Below are 17,657 nucleotides of genomic sequence, written 5' to 3'. Positions count from 1 at the left end.
AGTGCCATGTAGCAGTGCCTTGATTAATGTTATTACTCTAAGGAATATAATAAAAAATCTAGCGGAGCAAGAAAATTATTGTTACAATAAAAGCCATTCAAATGAACACGCTTATTAACATACCTCTCAATTGCACAGAGACTAAAAGATACAGAGTGTGTTCTCTTCCACGTTGCTCTGCATATTTAGTCATTATGCTGCAGAGCTGTCGCGACTGCTGTCTCCTGGTTATGATTTTCAAATCCCAGTTGATGATTAATATCTTTGGCTCAGACAGTTGTATAAGGCCGGTGTTGTACCTGCATACATTTTCATGCTGCTCTGACAGCAGTGATGTGCATTGCAATGTGGAGAGGCATGGAGGGTGGAAGGGAACTGTGAAGGAGGAAGAAAGAGGGTGTCATGCAAGAAATAATTTTTTCCATACGTTTTCCTGGTTTGTCAGGTGAACACCCAAAACACACTAGAAAGCACACAGGCTAGAAAACATGTCACATGAATACCTTGCATTTCTGCAAGGCCTCTTATGCTGCCACCTTGTACTTACAAGCATCCTAAAACCTCCTGTTAGCAGGTAAAAAATGTAGGATTTATGGATAAAGGGCATTCAGTGACCTCAGGTAACAAGGAAGAGTGGATAAGGTGCAGAATTTCATCCTGATTCTGCTGGAAACTGTATCTTTGGCAGGGAAAGATTGTTCCTGGGCTGACTGTGTAGGGTAACAAAAGATGAAGAGAATGTAGCATGTATGCCTTGTGGCAATGAAAAACTTTAATCTGCAAAACTACTGGTGTATGCTCAATGAACGTAAATGCAAACACAAGTAGGAAATGAATATGTAATTAATGAAAGTATTACAGGAACCCTGATATTCCTCATTCTGCTTTCTAACACTGCTCTGGCTATCTCTTCTTTCTCCCACCTTTTCCTGCTCTCCATATAGTCACCTTTCCTTTTTGGTGTTTTCTGTTCCGCTGTAACATCCACCGATACCTTCACAAGTTCCCTTTTCCCACAGTCCCAGTGCTTCTCACCTGGCCGTTTGGGCCCTGCTGTCAAAGCAGAAGCATTTTCAAAGTTTTTGTTCATAGATGATTGCCCAAAACAAGCCTAATGCGCACAAAAATCAGTTTGGAGAACCTGGATACGCAGCACTGTGCAGTGTTGTGCACGCTGGTGAACACGCCATACCTGGTGTTTGTATTATTTATTATGTAAATGTATCTGTGGAAAATACAGTGTCAGCCCCTTTTGGACTGGGATGCTGAGTGAGCTGGATGTTTGCGAACAATGCCGCTGTGAGTCGTACCCTTCCCCTTTGTCGCTGAGGATGTTTGCTCAGATTGAAGCATTGTTTGGTTCTGGCAGAGGCCGAAAGCGGGGCGCAGGAAGCGGCTGCACCCTGACGGCTGTCATTTCCCCTGCGCACGACTCCTGTTTGCTGCCAGCTGCTCTCTTACGGACGCACCGCACGGCCTCCATGAGACGGCCGGCTCTGCTGCTGACTCACAGCCGCTGAGCTTTCTGTGGCTACCTGCTCGTTTGTGCTGCTCTCCACAAATGATAAGGTCGTAATAATCAAACAAGTAATCGGAGGCTCTTTCGCAATCCTCTGCCCGGATTAGGGGATGTGTGTTCCCACTGAGTCAGTAAACGACGGCAGCCGGGAATGTCTCAAGTGGACGGTGGGGAGCTGGGCAGACCTCTGATGCAGAAGCTGCTTTTCCAGCAGGACGCAAAGGAGATCCTGGTAGACAGATGGCTGGCTGCCCGGTTTGCAATGTGTCCTTTCAGACCTCAGTCTCAGTTCCTCCCCCTGTAAAAGCATTCATTATGTTTTGTCACTCGATACATTAGTTTGTTTTAATGCACTGCAACCCCCACATACATTGAGCAGCCTCTTTCTGCTTGTTTTATGGGGCTCCACTCTGTTTGGAAATGAATGAAAGCATCTGAAAGGCTTGGCAGTTTCATTAGAGAACGACGGTCCAACCCAAATTAGTGTAACTCATTTAAAATTGAAGTAAAATGTTTTAAGGAAAGTGATCTGATAAATATTGGCTTAAACTAATTGGATTTTCAATAGACAAATTACTGCATTTTTCTCATTACTTAGTGCTCTGTAAGGCTTTCACATAGTATGTGAGAGTTCAGTTCCCTGCTATGGAGCTGAGAGAGATGAGTGAAATCACTGACAGAAGATGCTTTCGAGGTCTTTGGAGGCTGGATCGCTCAGGGATGCTGTGTGGATCAGCCCTTCAGGAAGCTCAGCCTCGGGAAGCTCTGTTAGGGCAGAGGTGCTGCCATTTTCTGGTGTTTTTCACACAGGTTTGCTGATCCTCATGCTCATTGCGCAGGCAGTCACTGCAGGCTGTTCCTGACCTCTCCAAAAAAGTGCTTACCAGGATAACCACGGTATAAAGCCTCTCATGTTGCTTGTAGAGTAGTCTGGGGTTTGTTTATTTGGAGGTTTTTTGAGAGTTTGATTTGTGTTTTTGTTTCTGCTTTTGTTTTGTTGGGATGAGTTTTTATTTGGTTGGTTGGGTTTTTTTTTGTTTGTTTGTTTGTTTTAAATAAGCAAAAGCAATGCTTATTTCTACTTAATTTCCAGAGGACAGAAAACCATGCATGTCTTTCCAAAGTGAACCTCAATATTACAATAAGCTGTTACTTACAACCAAATATGATCTAAATAAATACGCAGTTGTTGCATTTTTTCTTAAAAAAGTATTATTGTCATCCCCACTTGAATAATAGAAAATAGAAAAGTAGAAATAGGAAAAAAGCAGGGATTCTTAAAACCTTACCTGATGTTGGGAGCACCATCATTTGATTCCTTCCAAAACAACATGTTTTCTGAAGAGAGCTGGCATGCATTTATTTGATTCCTGGTACTCATTCAATTCTCCTTTCTTGAATGTCATAGCCAATGTTCTGTGGAGAAAGGAGCTGCTTCTCAAAAAGGCATTCAGTAAGGTACAAGAACATAAGGCCTGAGAAGTGAAACATTTCCTTGTTCCTTAGTACTGAAATGTTTGTATGAGCAGCAGCAGTAACAATGTGTTTTAGTGGCTGTGTGGTAGGAAATTGCACGTGGATGCAATTAGATAATATTGACAGTCACAATGGTGAGTATGCAAGTAATACCATGATATTCTTCTGTCTAACTTCCTGTCTGGGAAAAAGTGGAGATGAAAAATGGAGTGGTGCTGTGAGGACCAGTGCTCCATTTATTTTTCTAATACAAAATAGCCTACAGCGGGGCATGTCTATGGGATATAGGTTCTTTCAGTTTAGGAGAGTCAGTAGCTGTCTGCAGGGCTAAGGCATACAGGTATGTATTTTTACAGGGCAGATTTGATTTATCTCATATGCAAGCTTGACCATCCCAGGTCCAGTATCCCAGCTGAAAATGGTTTCAGTCAGTGCACTGCATTTCCATGTGATTATGCTGGTGTGCTTATTTTTTGTTACCTTTTGAATAGATAATTTAAAATTGCTCTCTGTAGGGATGTTCTCTCTGCCTGTCTGCCTATCAATCTTTCTATCTGAATGCAGAAGTATTTGATTAGTGTATTTAAAGTAATAAAGATGTCAACAGTAGTGTCATATTGATTGATGTTAATTATAAGTCTTTAATGGCTCCTCTGGTTTGGCCACTCTCCTTGCAGATTGTGATTTTATGGTTAAAATAATGCCCTGCTGTCCACACACTTGGTCATAAATTGTGGTCTATCTTTCTTTAATGACTTCGCATGCAGTGGTATAATCCCAATAACATACATTATCTTTGGTAAAAGGAAGGCAGTGACTTTCATAGAGGTGATGGATGGATTTATAAGGACTAGCTAACGGACTGGCTGGGATCACACCAGAGGCAAAGCTGATTGTGCTGCTCGTGCATTGCCATAAGCAGAAACAGTAGGCAGGCAGTCTTGGATAAGTGATGATTTTCATTCAGTTCCTCTCTTTCCACTTCAGATCATCTGTAAAAGTTAAAGAAAAGGCTGAGATGTGAATTAGTCTCATATCAAAAAGCTAACTCCTTAGTAATTATGTAAAAAATCTGTAGGCATTTCTTGGCTATACTGAACAAAAAAGCAATGCAGATCCTTGCTTTGTGGGCATTCTCTTTAAAGTAAAGAATGAATGCATGTTTCACCTTATGGAGGTGTATTGCTTCAGTGAGGAAAATGCTACAGCTCTGACAGAGGTCTCACCATTTCTGGGGGAGTTTAATCATTTTACATGCATGTGAAAAGTGAAATATCGGGAGACTGTGCAGGGATGTGTTCAGGGATGCCCACATACATATGGATGTGGGCCATGTTGCACGTGTTCATTTTTAAGCAGCAATTCTGAAACACCGCCTTATTGCTTCTGTATCCATAATTGGTTCTGTGGAGCTCCAGCACAGCATGGAGAATCCCATCGTGCTGTGTTCATACAGATAGGTGCACACAGAAGCCTTCAGAGTGATCTGTGCCCTACGGGGCCTGGGATATAACTAGTGAACCAGGCAAAAAAACTGGATATTTCCTTGCTGCTGAAAAGTTGGAAATGGAAGTTAATTTGGAAAAGATACAGCTACAGAAAGTAATTTCTTGGAACCCTAATCCTGGCCTTTACTGCTTGGTAGCTCACTGTAGTTATACTGTGGTACATGATCAACAGCACAGAAGTCCAAGGAAATGAATAGTAGGGAATAGGGATTGTTTTGTTTGGTTTTGTTATTTTTGCTGGATTAAGATGGGACTCATGAAATTAGTGCTGAGCAGAACTGTAGCACAAGCAGTGGTGAAATACATGACAAAATTTTGAAGCATTTGGACTCTGTTGCAGAGTGCAGTTCCAGTACTGCTTTCTGTGAGAGATGCCTTATACAGCTGCTGCTTGATGAGTTGCTTTCTAAATAAACCTGGTTACTGTTTGTTTATTAAGCTAGAAAGCTGTATCACTTTTCCACAGAACAGCAATATGGATATGCTTAAATGTAGCAAGAAAGCCAACAAATAAAAAAATATTCCCCCAAGCTCAGGCTAGAACAGGATAGCAGCATTTGCATCATGGGCTTTTAGTCACTTGCCACCAAATTTAACTAGTATTAATTTTTCTGACTCTGACAAAGCAGTGGTATTCCTGTGCCATATTGTGAAGTGTATGCTTCCAGAAGTAACATCAGCTGGACAGCATCTGGGTGGCTGATGAGCTGGGCAGGCAGATGTACTTGCAGCTTTGGCGTTACTTTTGGTTCTGTCATCAGAGACCCTCTTGGTGGGTGTCTGCAGCACATTGCCCATGTGAATGTTTTGAGTTGGTTTTGTTTTGGGGTGGTGGTATGTTTAAGTTGGTTCTTTTAGGTGATGGTTTTTGTTTGTTTATGGTTGTGTTTGTTTTCCTTTTTTTTTTGTTTTTTAATTTATTCTGTAATTGATTAGAATTTTTACCTGTGCAGCTGAAGTTGGAAGCTTTCCCTCAGGTCCGCAAAGGGCAGTGTTCCCTTGTCCCAGCCCCTTCTCTTTTTTTTTTTTACAATAAATTAGCAGTAGTTCCTGTGTTGGAGATGAAATTAGAAAAGAAAAAAACAACAAAACACCACAAAAAACCCAACCCCAAGGCTTCAGTTTAAAAATGCAGGTTAATCCTCCACAGCTTTCAGAAGCATTTCTGTAGCATGCTACTAATTAAGATAAGGTTATCATTTTAAGTTATACCAGGAATGCAATTAGAGCTCTTACTAAGAACTGTAGCAATCAGTTTTACACAAATTATTCAGACCTGGTAAGGTAGAATGCAGTTTTAATAGGACAAGAGAACACGCTGTGGTTTTATTAAATATAATATAGATTTAAATTACTGCTGAATGTTGTACTGCTGTGCATTCAGCAGGAATTCATGTATCCCTTTCTAAAATCTTTTCTTAGATAGGATTAATTCAAGCATTTTTTTCTCCTATTTTCCATGAGCAGTTTCTACTGATTTTTGATTTTGAAAAAGAGATGTTTAAATGAATGTACTGTAGAAATTGGTGTAAAGAAGTATTTGGTGTGCTTACCAAAATGATAAAAAAATTGACATGTACAAATGGGTACAAGTCAATGTCAGATGGCAATTTATCACCTTTGTATCTTGTATTTATTTTCTGCAGATACTGTACGCAGGGGATCAAATTTATCCCAGGTTCAGGTAAGGTAAAAAAACAGCATGCAGGTGAGTGGGCTCTATTCCCACCAAGCCCCCTGTGCACTAAACAGGCTAGGATGTTTCCATATCCTTGAACCTTGGCCAAATCTCAAAAAAAAAAAAAAAGTGTTAGTGGAAGAACTAAACCTACCCATTTTCATCTTTTTTTGTTTATCATTAAGATATACCTGTTTCTGAGAAATAGAGTGCACCATGGATATGCAAACTGCAAAAGTGTGCTGTTGTGGAAGGATTTCACAGTGTTGTGCAAACAATGTGGTGTTTTTATCTCTGCACAGTGTCCTTCTGGCTCTGTTTTCCAACAGAGAATGCTTGTCCTTTATGTTTTCCTGAAACATTTTCATCTTTAACATAATCACTTCTTCTTATCTTGCTCTGGTTGCCTCTTTCTTTGTAGCTGTGCAAACTTGTATTCCTTGAGTTATACTCATGTTTTACAGATGCCCTTTCCTACATTCATAAAAGTGGACAGCATTAAACTGCAGTTAATCTTGAGTATCTGTGTGGACTTAATCAATAATTTAAAAGTTCAAACATTAAAACAAGGACTGTTTCTCAAGTGTGCTTAAAAACTCGGCAAATTCAGAAGAAAGCTTTATCTAAAAGAACACATGAAATGTGGGTGAATTCACACTCCACCAACCTTAATTCTCTGATGTAACAACTTGGTGATCTGTGAATAAAATTGTCTGTAAATAAAGATTAGAGGAAAAGTATTTATACAAATGCATTAGATTATTTCTTGTTTCAGCTTTTTTCAAAGAGGTGTTAAAATGGTTATTTTTTTATTTTAGATGTCTTTTATAAAAAAAAAAAGTTCCTTAAGATTTGTCACTTTGTTTCTCTTTAATGCATGCTGGAACTTTTTCAGGGAGAATTGTAGTCTTTCTAGGGTGGGAAATGAAAACCTGTAACTTCTGCCTCCAGCAATTTTGCATGAGGCTGTCCATTTCAAAAAGCAATGTCTAATTAATTCTTTGCTAAAATCTTCATCATGTGGACCAAGAAGAAACATATTCAGATGTCTGTGTTTATTTGAGTCATAGTACTGTGCTTCCCAGAGCCCCTGTTACCTACATTTTTTTATTATCTGAGCTGTACTTACCAGGCCCACTGTCCTGGACATACTTCACTTCACTTCATGTTAGCATGGATGATTGCTCCTTAGTTTTGGGGATGGTTTTCCTTTCAAATGCAACCATAATCCAGGGGAACAAAAACTGCTTTTTAATCAGAAATATTTTTAGGTTTGAAGGAATAATGCAAAGAATGCGAGTCATTGTGGTTTTGCATTTAATTTTTTAGCAGCATGTGTCATGGTTTAATCTGAGTGGGGACTAAGCATCACATCCTTCTCCTCTGGAGAAGGCGGTATGGGGTATTGCTACACAATTTATGGAGAAAGCCTTTCTTTTCATTTTGCTAGCATGGGAAGCTGAAGAAGTAGAGCTCTTTGGGGCTGAAAAGGTGTCCCTGGTCAAGCAAAGGCCACTGAAACAGCACAGGTGAAAATCTGTGGTTGCTGCATCCATATGCATCTGTATTGTATATATAAGTTTGGCAGTTTGTGATTGCAGCTTATGGCCAGACCCTGTAACAGAGGTACCCATTTTACGTTGGTTACGCTAACAAACGGATTTGGTGTTAGAGAACCGTGGTCCAGCTGAGAGCTGATCTGCAGGATGGCCTGTTGCAGGCACAGCAAATGCAAATGTGTCTCTCATTCTCCCCATTTGTTTAAAAATAGCAGGGGTTTGGTTTTGTCTTCTTTTCAGGACAGGTTTTGTTGTTGTTGTTGTTTGTGGGGTTTTTTTGTTGTTTTGGTTTGGGTTGGTGGGGTTTTAAGTGCTTTAAAAATGTAATTTTAGAAAAGAATGTATCGTTGTTACTCATTTTGAGACTAGTCTGTCTCCTGTCTGACTGGTAACTCTGTCAAGAATTTAATGTTTGGAAAATATTTTCATGTTGCAGGCAAATGCCCCTTCATGACCAAAAAGTTGGAAAAAGGTAGTATTTTTCCTCAAAAGAAATCGCCTTTGCACACAGTGCATCAGCAGCTTTGCAGTCGCTCTCAGTAAAAATGAAAAGGCTGTAGCATTGCACGTATCGAGATGTTTTGATACCATATGTGAAATTCAAATCCATTCAAGCCTGAAGAAGTTTTTTGTTGATTCAAGAAGGGCAAAGGCAGCAGGTTAATTGAGTATGCTTTGTTGGAGGAGTACTCAGAAATTGCTGTCTTTTAAATTTAGGTAATGGGGTGAAGATAGTTGGTTTAAGAAGACATAGTTTAGGGATAAAAGACACCTGAAAAAACCACCTGATTTCATGGAGATGGTCCTCTGTAGGTTGAGGGCAGAAAGATGTAGTTTAGGATTTGTGGCAATTACATAATCACTGACACTAGTAATGAATAAAGCAAAGGACACACTAAGGAACTTGTACGTTGTTTTCATTTCATCCTTAGTCTTGTTCGGGCTTTTCACAGAAGGTTCGTTAGCAGTGGTCATAGGCCTTGTTAGTGCAACTGTAAGCTTACAGTTGAAGGTTATTTTGGCATCCACAGAGGTAAAAGAATTTGTGTTTACAGGAGGAATTCCTCTCTGCTAAATTGAAGGAGGGTCGGCCTTCATTAGCCATAAAACATATATGGGCTGGTGGCATGGGTGGCTGTCAACTTCATTTATTGTTAAACTTAACAGTAAATTGTTAAATTGGTTAAAATGCCTTTAGCAGTATCTCTAAATATTTAACATTGTAAGTATTTAACAATACTTAAATAGTGGAGCACGACCTGTTGGTTGGGTCCAAATCTGATGAATAGCAAGTTTTTCTGGTCTGGAGTCATATTTTTATAGATCATGTTTTGCTGTCGACAGGTTTTGTTTTGAGATATTTTGAAATGCTTGAAAGCACGATGAGCAAAAACAAATATTCCAAAGCTGAATCTAGTAATGGTTGTCAGAGTCAGAGGGACCGAATCAACTTTTAAATGGCAATTGAGCGCAGAGACAGTTTCAAATGACTTCTCGAGGTTGGATGTAAGACCAGGAAACATTCAGCCTGTTGGCCATAATTATTTTTAGAGCTCCTCAAAGTTTTTCACAATTTGTGTACAGTTAAACATGTCTGCAGTTCACAAATTAATAACATGCATCTGGGGCTTTTACGTTGTTCAGTCAGAATAACATCTGTAGTCCTGACTCAGAAAAGGGTTTCGCAGCAAAGACCAGGGAAGTATGTTCTTCTGTCATACTGAAGACAGTAGAATGTAACCAAGGACTTAGTACATGAGCTTAAATAGGTCTAATTTTAGGGCTTTTGAATCAATTGCTTTTCTTCAGTTTGTTCTTTGGACTTTGTCTTAATTTCTGATAATAATCAGGCTTCAAACCTTCTTAAGCTCTGCTGTTACTTTGCTTTTATTTTTTTTTCCCATGCCCCTGCCAGGAGGCTGTAGTTCTGTCATGAATACTGCTTGGTTAGTACAGTAGCAGATGAGATGGGCTGCAAACATTTGTTAAGGTAATTGAAAGATTAAGGTTTATAGGTCAACAGAAATATGCACCCAGTTACTTCTGTGTCCCAAATAATGACCTAAATTACACCATTTATGATATTGCAAACACAGTTAAGTTAGAAGAACCTTTATAAGGTTTTGGGCACAAACACTTAAATGTGACAAACACCAGCAGTGAAATTGTTCCTCAGTAATGTAGACATTTGTTCCGTCTCCACCTGTTTACAGTATTCCATTTGGGATGCACTATGTTGTATTAACAAGACAGTTTCTACAGGCTTCAATTGTGGTTGTAAATACTCATCTGAAGAACCTCAGCTTGGGGGCCTGAAGATGAAAATAAACATATAGAACTTGTGTATAACTAGGTAATGTTATAAAACTCACACAAGGGCAGAAGGGGGTGAATTATGTCCACTAAAATAACATTTAGAAGTTCAGATGTAAGAAAAAAATAATTAACATTAGAAAATTTGAGTTCAAACCTGAGGAGAAGCAAAAAGCAACAACCTGATGAACAAAATATATGGTTATAAAGTTATAAATTCTGGCAACAATTCTTGGAACTGGTAAGGTTTTACAATGAAAATATCAAATGAAATATTATGGTTTGGGGAGAAGGGCTCTTCTTAGAAATTATTTTACTCTACATTTATAGAATGAGGTAAAATAAAACCAAGTAGAGAAGGGAATGAAGCTTGACAGAGTCAAAATTAACGGTTAAAAAGTGAGTGGGAAGCAATGTTAGTATTAAGTGATACTGGCTCTTCTCCCTAATCTTTTCTCACCATTTCAGCCAGCTACACACTTTTCACTTATATATACTTATAGGTGTGTATCGTATGTATAAGTATATATGAAAACAGATATATATATATACAAAAATGATATGTTTATATAGGTATATGTGTTAAAAAACAGTATGTGAGGTTATGTTTGCATGCGTTCATTATACTGCCTGAACAGCTGAGTGATGAGAGCATGGACCAGGGTTTGAATGTGTGGTTTTTCTCACTTCAGCGTTACACTTTTGGCTTCTGGAAGCAGTCTGTCACACTTGCAGTTTGGTCCTTGACCTTCTATCACTTTTGGAGATGTGCCATACAATCTTTGTTTACCGTAACAAGCATGGAAAAACTGACTTCCTGACAGTAGTGCTGAAGTCTAAGTTGAAACCACTCACAGGTGAAAAAACATAGCTCTTCCAGTTTGAACTTGTAACATGTTTGATGTAAAATACCCATCTAAAATCTGGGCAGCCAAGGAAAGGAAACCAGTCTTTTGCCCAAGACCAAATATTAACTGCCTTGTCAGCAGTTTCACTAAGGAGTTGGTTGTAATGTTTTCTGTGTGTTTTTCCTTGAGAAGCATAAAATTTAAAATTACCCCCCACCCTTCCCCTTCCTCCAGAATTGGTTATTAAATTTGTATATAGGTTTGTATATAGGTGTATATATAGGTATATAATATATAGGTATATATATATTTGTATATAGGTTTGAGCAGGTCATGGACTTTTACGTGTTGCATGTGCAGCTCTGATCTCCATGTAACCTCTTCATCACATAGCTTTCTTACAAGCAGGTAAAACACATTAGGGTTTGTAGTTTGGGTCGTATGAATCACAGAATCATTGACTGGTTTGTGTTGGAAGGGATCTTGAAGATGATGTAGTTGCAACCCCCTGTGCCATGGGCAGGGACACCTTCCACTAGACTGGGCCACTTAGGGCCCCATCCAGCCTGGCCTTGAACACCTTCAGGGATGAGACATCCACAGCTTCTCTGGCCAACTTGTTCCAGTGCCTCCCCACCCTCACATTGAAGAACTGAGACTGCACAACTTCCTCCTTTCCTGAAATTTGCATCACTTTTCCTAGTGTTCTATGTTCATTAACCCAGTACTAATGACCGTGAGACTTTTTAAGGAAATCAGGGTATTTGCATGAGGAACTTTTGTGTTCAGATTAGATTCTCTTCTTGAAGTGCTGGTTTACTGAACACAGCAACATTTGAGTTTTGGAGTCAAAATCAAGGTCTTGATGCAGCATGAATGCAAATCTAACAGAAGATTTATGACACAGTTCAGTGGTTGTGTTTTTGGTGATGTAGCTTAAGTGATGTGTTTTGTAGCAATTAAATACTCCAGAATTATGTCATAGTAGTGTTATTTTACACTTTCAAGAAAATAAAAGGGAATTATAAGATCACTTGAAATTCAATGACAAGTGAGCTAGTGAAGCATTCATATTTTACTACAAGTTGTATATTTTAACATGTGCTTCCAAATACTTTTTTCAAATGTTATTTTATTTTTACATCATTGCAATAATTACAGTCCTCTACATTAACTTATGTCCCAACCTGTTTTACACTGGCATATTTATTATGCTGGTTGCTTTTGAGCTGTGAGAAGAGTTTGGCCCCAGGATTAACTTATCTGTTGGAAACAGTTTTTAGTAAGTTTGAAGAGTAATGGAAATATTAACCTTAGGAAACTTTCACAAATGCAGAGAAGACTGTATCTTTTTCAGTGTTGTTTATCATTTGGTTGCATTTACATCAATGTATCACATTCTGCTCAGTTAATTGCCCTGTTTCTGCTCCTGTCCAGGACTGCTGCTAAAATCTTCTTTCTCACACAAACAGTTTGCAGAGTTCCAACAGGACAAGGCTTAAGTTATGTGGACTCAGTCCTTTAAATTATGTAGGCATTTTCTACAACAATCAAACATGGGTGAATATAGAGAAAACATCACTCAAATTTTAAAGATAGCATTTATACTCACACTGGAAACAGGTTCCCAAATATGATTAAAGAGCTGACAAATACAAGCATGTGTGGCCAGTGCTGAAATACCTGAAACTTTGAGAGGGTAATTGCTATAAACTGTCCATCACACATCCATAGAAAATCAAATACATGTGGGAAATTTTTCCAAGAGTAGTATTGAATAATCAGTGAATTGAAATAAATTGTTCTGGTTTCAGGTGACTGCAAGAGAAAAGTGCAGAACTGTGGTGCTTTACCAGTTTCTTGTCATGAACATCTCTGTGCTGAAAATACAGAAACACCATTTCCCTATTTTTTTTACATGCATTCACTCAGCTGGTCTAGGCAGATTCTGGCTTATTTTACTGAAAATTCTACTAAAAAGGTGGAATGGTGATTGTTTTTAACTCTTTGGAAAACTAAAGCATGTCTTTTTTATGAGGAGGTAGTTCATTCTCCATTCCAGGCACCCTATAGCTTAGCAAGGAGATGCCAAGAGATGGCTTTGAAAAGCCCATCAAGTAGCAAAGGAGTTTAGCTGTGGTCACACAAAACTCCTCGGAGGATCTCTTGCCTTGCTGAAGAGGTGCAATGTAGAGAAGGTTCTTTTGGGACTTGAGCTTTCAGATAACATTGACCTAAGTGTCTCCAAACTATGGCAGTATGTGTCTAGCCATACCCTGTGGTCACTGAACTTCTGCTGGTATTTTGTGTGATGCGAAGGGCTCTTCATGCCCTGGCCAGTAGCCAGTATGGCTCAGACCCATGTGCAGCTCTGTGGTTTTTGCTCACTGACATGTGTTTGTTTTGATTTGAGTCCATAAGGTTTGCACGCTTGAGGTTCACTTTGAGGTTTCAAGTTCAGTGAAACGTCAAGTTTTGCCTGGCTTTTGGGTTGAAACCTCAAGCCTAATGATCATTCTTTCTCCATCTGCAGATTACAGAGAGAAAGGTCATTGAAAATTGAACCCCAAAGCCTGATTCTTGCTGAGAACCATCAACTGGACCATTCCCTGCAATTGTATGTTCCATTAGTTAGTTCCAAATTAGCAACTCCATATTTTACTGATATTCACAAGTGTACTAGTGGCATTCTGCTCTAATTGAAACCATAGCATTTCTCCAAGTTTCTGTTATTTTTCAGTTCCTACTTCCTAGGTAGCACTGTTTAGTGCTACACAGAGGTGGCAGCTTTTGGCTATAGTAAGCAAAAACTTAAATTTATGGTTGATTCTGTTTTTTCTGCCCAGGCTCTACAGTGCCTGTGCTATGCTTAACCAAGGTGAAGTTCTGCTTCCTTTGATTTCAGGGACTAAGACCCAAAGTGGAACTCTTCCCAGAAGGAAAAGCTGACACCCTAAAGGTTTCATTTTCCACACAAGAAGTTTTGTTTTCAGTGACATTCAATACATCACACTTGCAGGGATCCATGTTGCATTGGAGTACTGTACCGAGCAGAAAATTAGCCATAAAAAGAAGTACTTGGTTTGAAAGCATCTGAAAATTACTCCACAAAATTCAGTAGCCTTTAAGCCCTCAGGAATTAAGATTATTTTGGGCTCTCTGTATATTGCTCTAATTCTTCATGTTCATCTAGAGTCTACCCACCTTCTGAATCTTTGCTCTGAAGCCTGTCCCTTGTGGACAGTTACATCAAATCCAAGATAGCTAGTGTATCCCTGAGGCAGCACAAAGCTCCACTAATATGGAACAGGATTTGTGATCAAGTGTTTGAGAAGGTCTTCAAATCCTGGCACCAAATTGGTCTTGGGAAAATTTTTATTGATGACTTGTCAAGGCAGCATCCAAAACAATCCCAGTTCTTTTCATGTGTTTCATCCTAAAAGCTTTCATGTGAACACAAACAGTAGTGATCTCAACCCAAAATCCTTACCTGTACCCTCAGCTGTTCTGTTTGGACAACTTCCGAGTTCTCCATTCTTGGAAGGGGGAGGAAGTCTGCTCTGGAGCTAAACTGAGAAAGTTGCATTAGATGGGTTAATTTAGAGTCTGCTAGTGAATTACTTTGAGAGCTAGCAACATCTAACAGAGTAAAGTACCTATGTCAGAGATTTGAAGAGGGAAGAAAGGTAGTTACCCATGCTGTTAACAAAGAACTTAGTGGGGAGTTCATCTGAAGTATAAGAATTAGATTTGCAAGCACTGTATGCATAAGGCTGTCTCTCACAAAAGCCTTTCTTCATCTAAACCTTTTTACATTTCTGAGGGAATTATGACTGGTCTTCCTCTTTGCAATTCTTGCTTCTTCTTCTTCCTCCCTCTTCATTGACACCTAACATGGCTGTGTATCCCTGGACTGTCCTTAAAGTTATATACATTATGTGCTTGCATAGGAGGTTTTTCACAAGATTGTGGATATATATTTATAGATACTCGAGGCCCCCTTTTCCCAGGTCTGATTGAAAAACATGTCTTCTTTATTCTGAATAAACCAACATCCTACAGATACCATGTTGGTTCAGCCCTAATTCTGACTTCTGAGTGTAGTTCAGGTTTCATATGCAAGTGATCTTTGGGTTTTCTCTTCTTTCTCATGGGTAACACATGGTAGAAGAGTGGAATTGTTATCAGGGTGTTCACTAGCATTTTAGTGCTTTGGTTAATAGTTGAAATGGAAGCATCTGGAGATTAAATGATAATCAGGTGGTAACAATTTGGAGGTGCTACTGATTTGAGCTGAACTTGGTTAAATTAGTATGAAAAGTCTTTTCATTCCTTGGCACCCTCCTTGTGTTTTCAGTGGCAGATCTAGGAAAATGTATGCAGCTCAGCAGTGCAGTGAAGGCTGCTCATGTAAGGAATACAGAATGAACATTTATTTCCTGCACATTTATTTTCCCTGGGAGGGAGGTCAGCACTGGAAGAGGTCATGGTATCTCCATCTCTGAAAGTTTTTAGGATGAAGTTGCATCTGACCTGATGCAGTGTTGATGATATCCAGGGGTTTCACTAAGTTACCTCTAGATGGCCCTTCCAACATATCTCTGATTCTAAGTCAGAACAGATAAATGAGCTACTGGTATCAAGTGGGAAAGATCATCAACTCACAGAGTCACAAACTGCTGGAGCTCTATCTTATAAACTAATGAGAACAGACTAGAAGCCAGTCAGAGCCATGCTGTTATAATTGTTATAGGTTAAAAGCAATGGACTGGTCACCGGGATAGCTCCTCTCATCTTGTAGTCCAAATCCATGAAGATACATATTTAGCTGCAGTTAGTTCCTGCCTCAGTAATGTTTATATTTTGGACTGAGAAAGTCATCTATAACCTAGATTCTCCATATTAGCTGACATTGCATCTGAAAGTAAAATATTATATTGATTAGCTACAGTCAGAGTTTGGGTATACCTCTACCATTTCCCAGCAAAGACTTGCCAGTGCTGAAATTATCAACCCCACAGGTGAAAATGCCCTCGGATAACTGTGGTAATCCTGTGATTTCTGTACATGCAGTCCTGCACCTCTCCTGAACACTAGCATCATGCTGAGGCTGAATGCTACTACTGGATTTTACGTTGAATTTAGGCAACTCCTAGGTGCAGCCCATTGCAAAACCTCTTTCTGAGAGGAGCCAATGAGAACAAGCTACAACTGCCTTGTGCAAATTTTTGCAATCTGCTACTGCGTGAACAGTTGGGAAGGTTGAAATCGGCACAAAAGAGCACTCAGGTTTTGCTCTGATTGTGCTTCCCTGTGTAAGGGCTAAGCATGACTCTTCTGGGGGAATTCTGTGTTTGATCTCCATTATGTAACTTCAGAGATTGCAATGGGATCCTGTGCAAAGCAGCTGTGTGGATTCATGGCAGCTCTCTTCCTACATTTCCCCGACACTGTGTACAATTTCAGTGTAAAAAGCCAGGGAGCGCAGCGTTGCGAGGTGGTGCCCAGCTTTTGCAAACAAAGGGGATGGAAGACTCTGTGCCACCTGCTCTTTCACTTGAACAAATGTTAGGCATAAAACAAGCTACAAACCGCTGACTGTTTGTTGGATGATAACTTTGTGAGCAGCAATTCCATCGATCATCAAGGTCAGCTTTTCTGCTTTTGTTTCTCGAGCAAACCAGTCACTCGGTTCCATGCTCCTATAGGCAAGATGGTAAAGCAGCCAAGGATGTTAACTGCTTGGTGCCCTGACAGTAAACAGCATTGTGGAGCTGCACGCTCTTATTCGGGGGCTGCCAGAGGTGTCCAGATGTTTCTGCGTTAAACAGGGTGGCACAACACCTCTGCAGGAATTGGCAGGCAAGAATGTTTGCTTCTTGGCTTGGACTGAAAGCTTTTGAGTCGGCAGTGTGAGGAAAAGGTTGCCACTGTCCGCAAACCAGAGAGAGACCTGTTGTGTCCATACATGAGGAAAAAGCTCTTCTGCTCATTTTTTCCTGATTATTTTGTGGACAGTGCATTTACTAAAATTACCAGTTAAGGAAACGGTGAATGCCTCTGCGTTTCTTGCTGTAGTTGCTCATTGAGTGTGGGGGTGAGTGGGAAAAGGAGTGGTCTTGGCAAATGGCTTATTAGTCTCAAATAAATTATTCAGCATGCAGGTTTGGATACAGATTGCAGGGAACGATAATGGAGATGGTTTTCTAAGTCTGTTCATGTTAGGGAGACATGGAGTATGCTTTTCAGGAATTCACTTAAGTGCAATCAGTTTAGAATAGCGTAGCCTGGAAGTAATATTGCTGCCATCCAGCTAGTGTCTGTGGAACAGCATTCTCCTGCCTCCTGAAGCATTGGCATTGAAGATGGATAGATATGGAGTTATTTATATTTTGGGCTGCTTGCTTTTTTTTTTTTTTTTTTTTTTTTTTTTTTTTTTTTTCTTTTTTAAAGGGAAATTCATTCTAACCACTAGAGAGGGGCATGTTTCGGTTGAGATATTTCCCCCACCCCCTGAGTGAAACAGTGGACCACATCAGCATCCGATTTGGGTGCGTCATGTGGTTTCTCATGTGATGCTGGTCTCACTGCGCTTTGGAGAGTGAGCCTTTGTGACTCCGCACTCTTGGACAGTAGCATCCAGCAACGTAGGATACTTTGGGGAGGGAAAGGAAAAGAGACAGCCTCCCAGAAAACCCCGAAAGCCCAGATAAATAAAGTTATGACAATTTGTTATAGTTACTGTTTCTTCTTAAC

General features: G+C 39.7%; 1 protein-coding gene across 11 annotated transcripts in view; it reads left to right on the top strand.

Annotated features, from left to right (window-relative positions):
- The window catches only part of LOC109145069, a 301,323-nt gene that overhangs the window by 233,823 nt on the left and 49,843 nt on the right, over positions 1-17,657 (top strand). The window contains exon 1 of one of the 11 annotated variants that reach the window (XR_002046230.2): positions 17,396-17,619. The exons of the other annotated variants lie outside the window; for them this stretch is intronic. The gene's annotated coding sequence lies outside the window, so the exon portion shown is untranslated. Of the gene's footprint in view, positions 1-17,395; positions 17,620-17,657 lie in introns of those variants that run through there. 11 annotated transcript variants of the gene reach the window in all.

Source organism: Corvus cornix, chromosome 2 (assembly GCF_000738735.6).
Source record: "Corvus cornix cornix isolate S_Up_H32 chromosome 2, ASM73873v5, whole genome shotgun sequence".
In the NCBI taxonomy this organism is placed as follows: Eukaryota; Metazoa; Chordata; class Aves; order Passeriformes; family Corvidae; genus Corvus; species Corvus cornix.
Note: the sequence above shows the minus strand (reverse complement) of the source record. Positions and strands in the feature narration are given on the sequence as shown.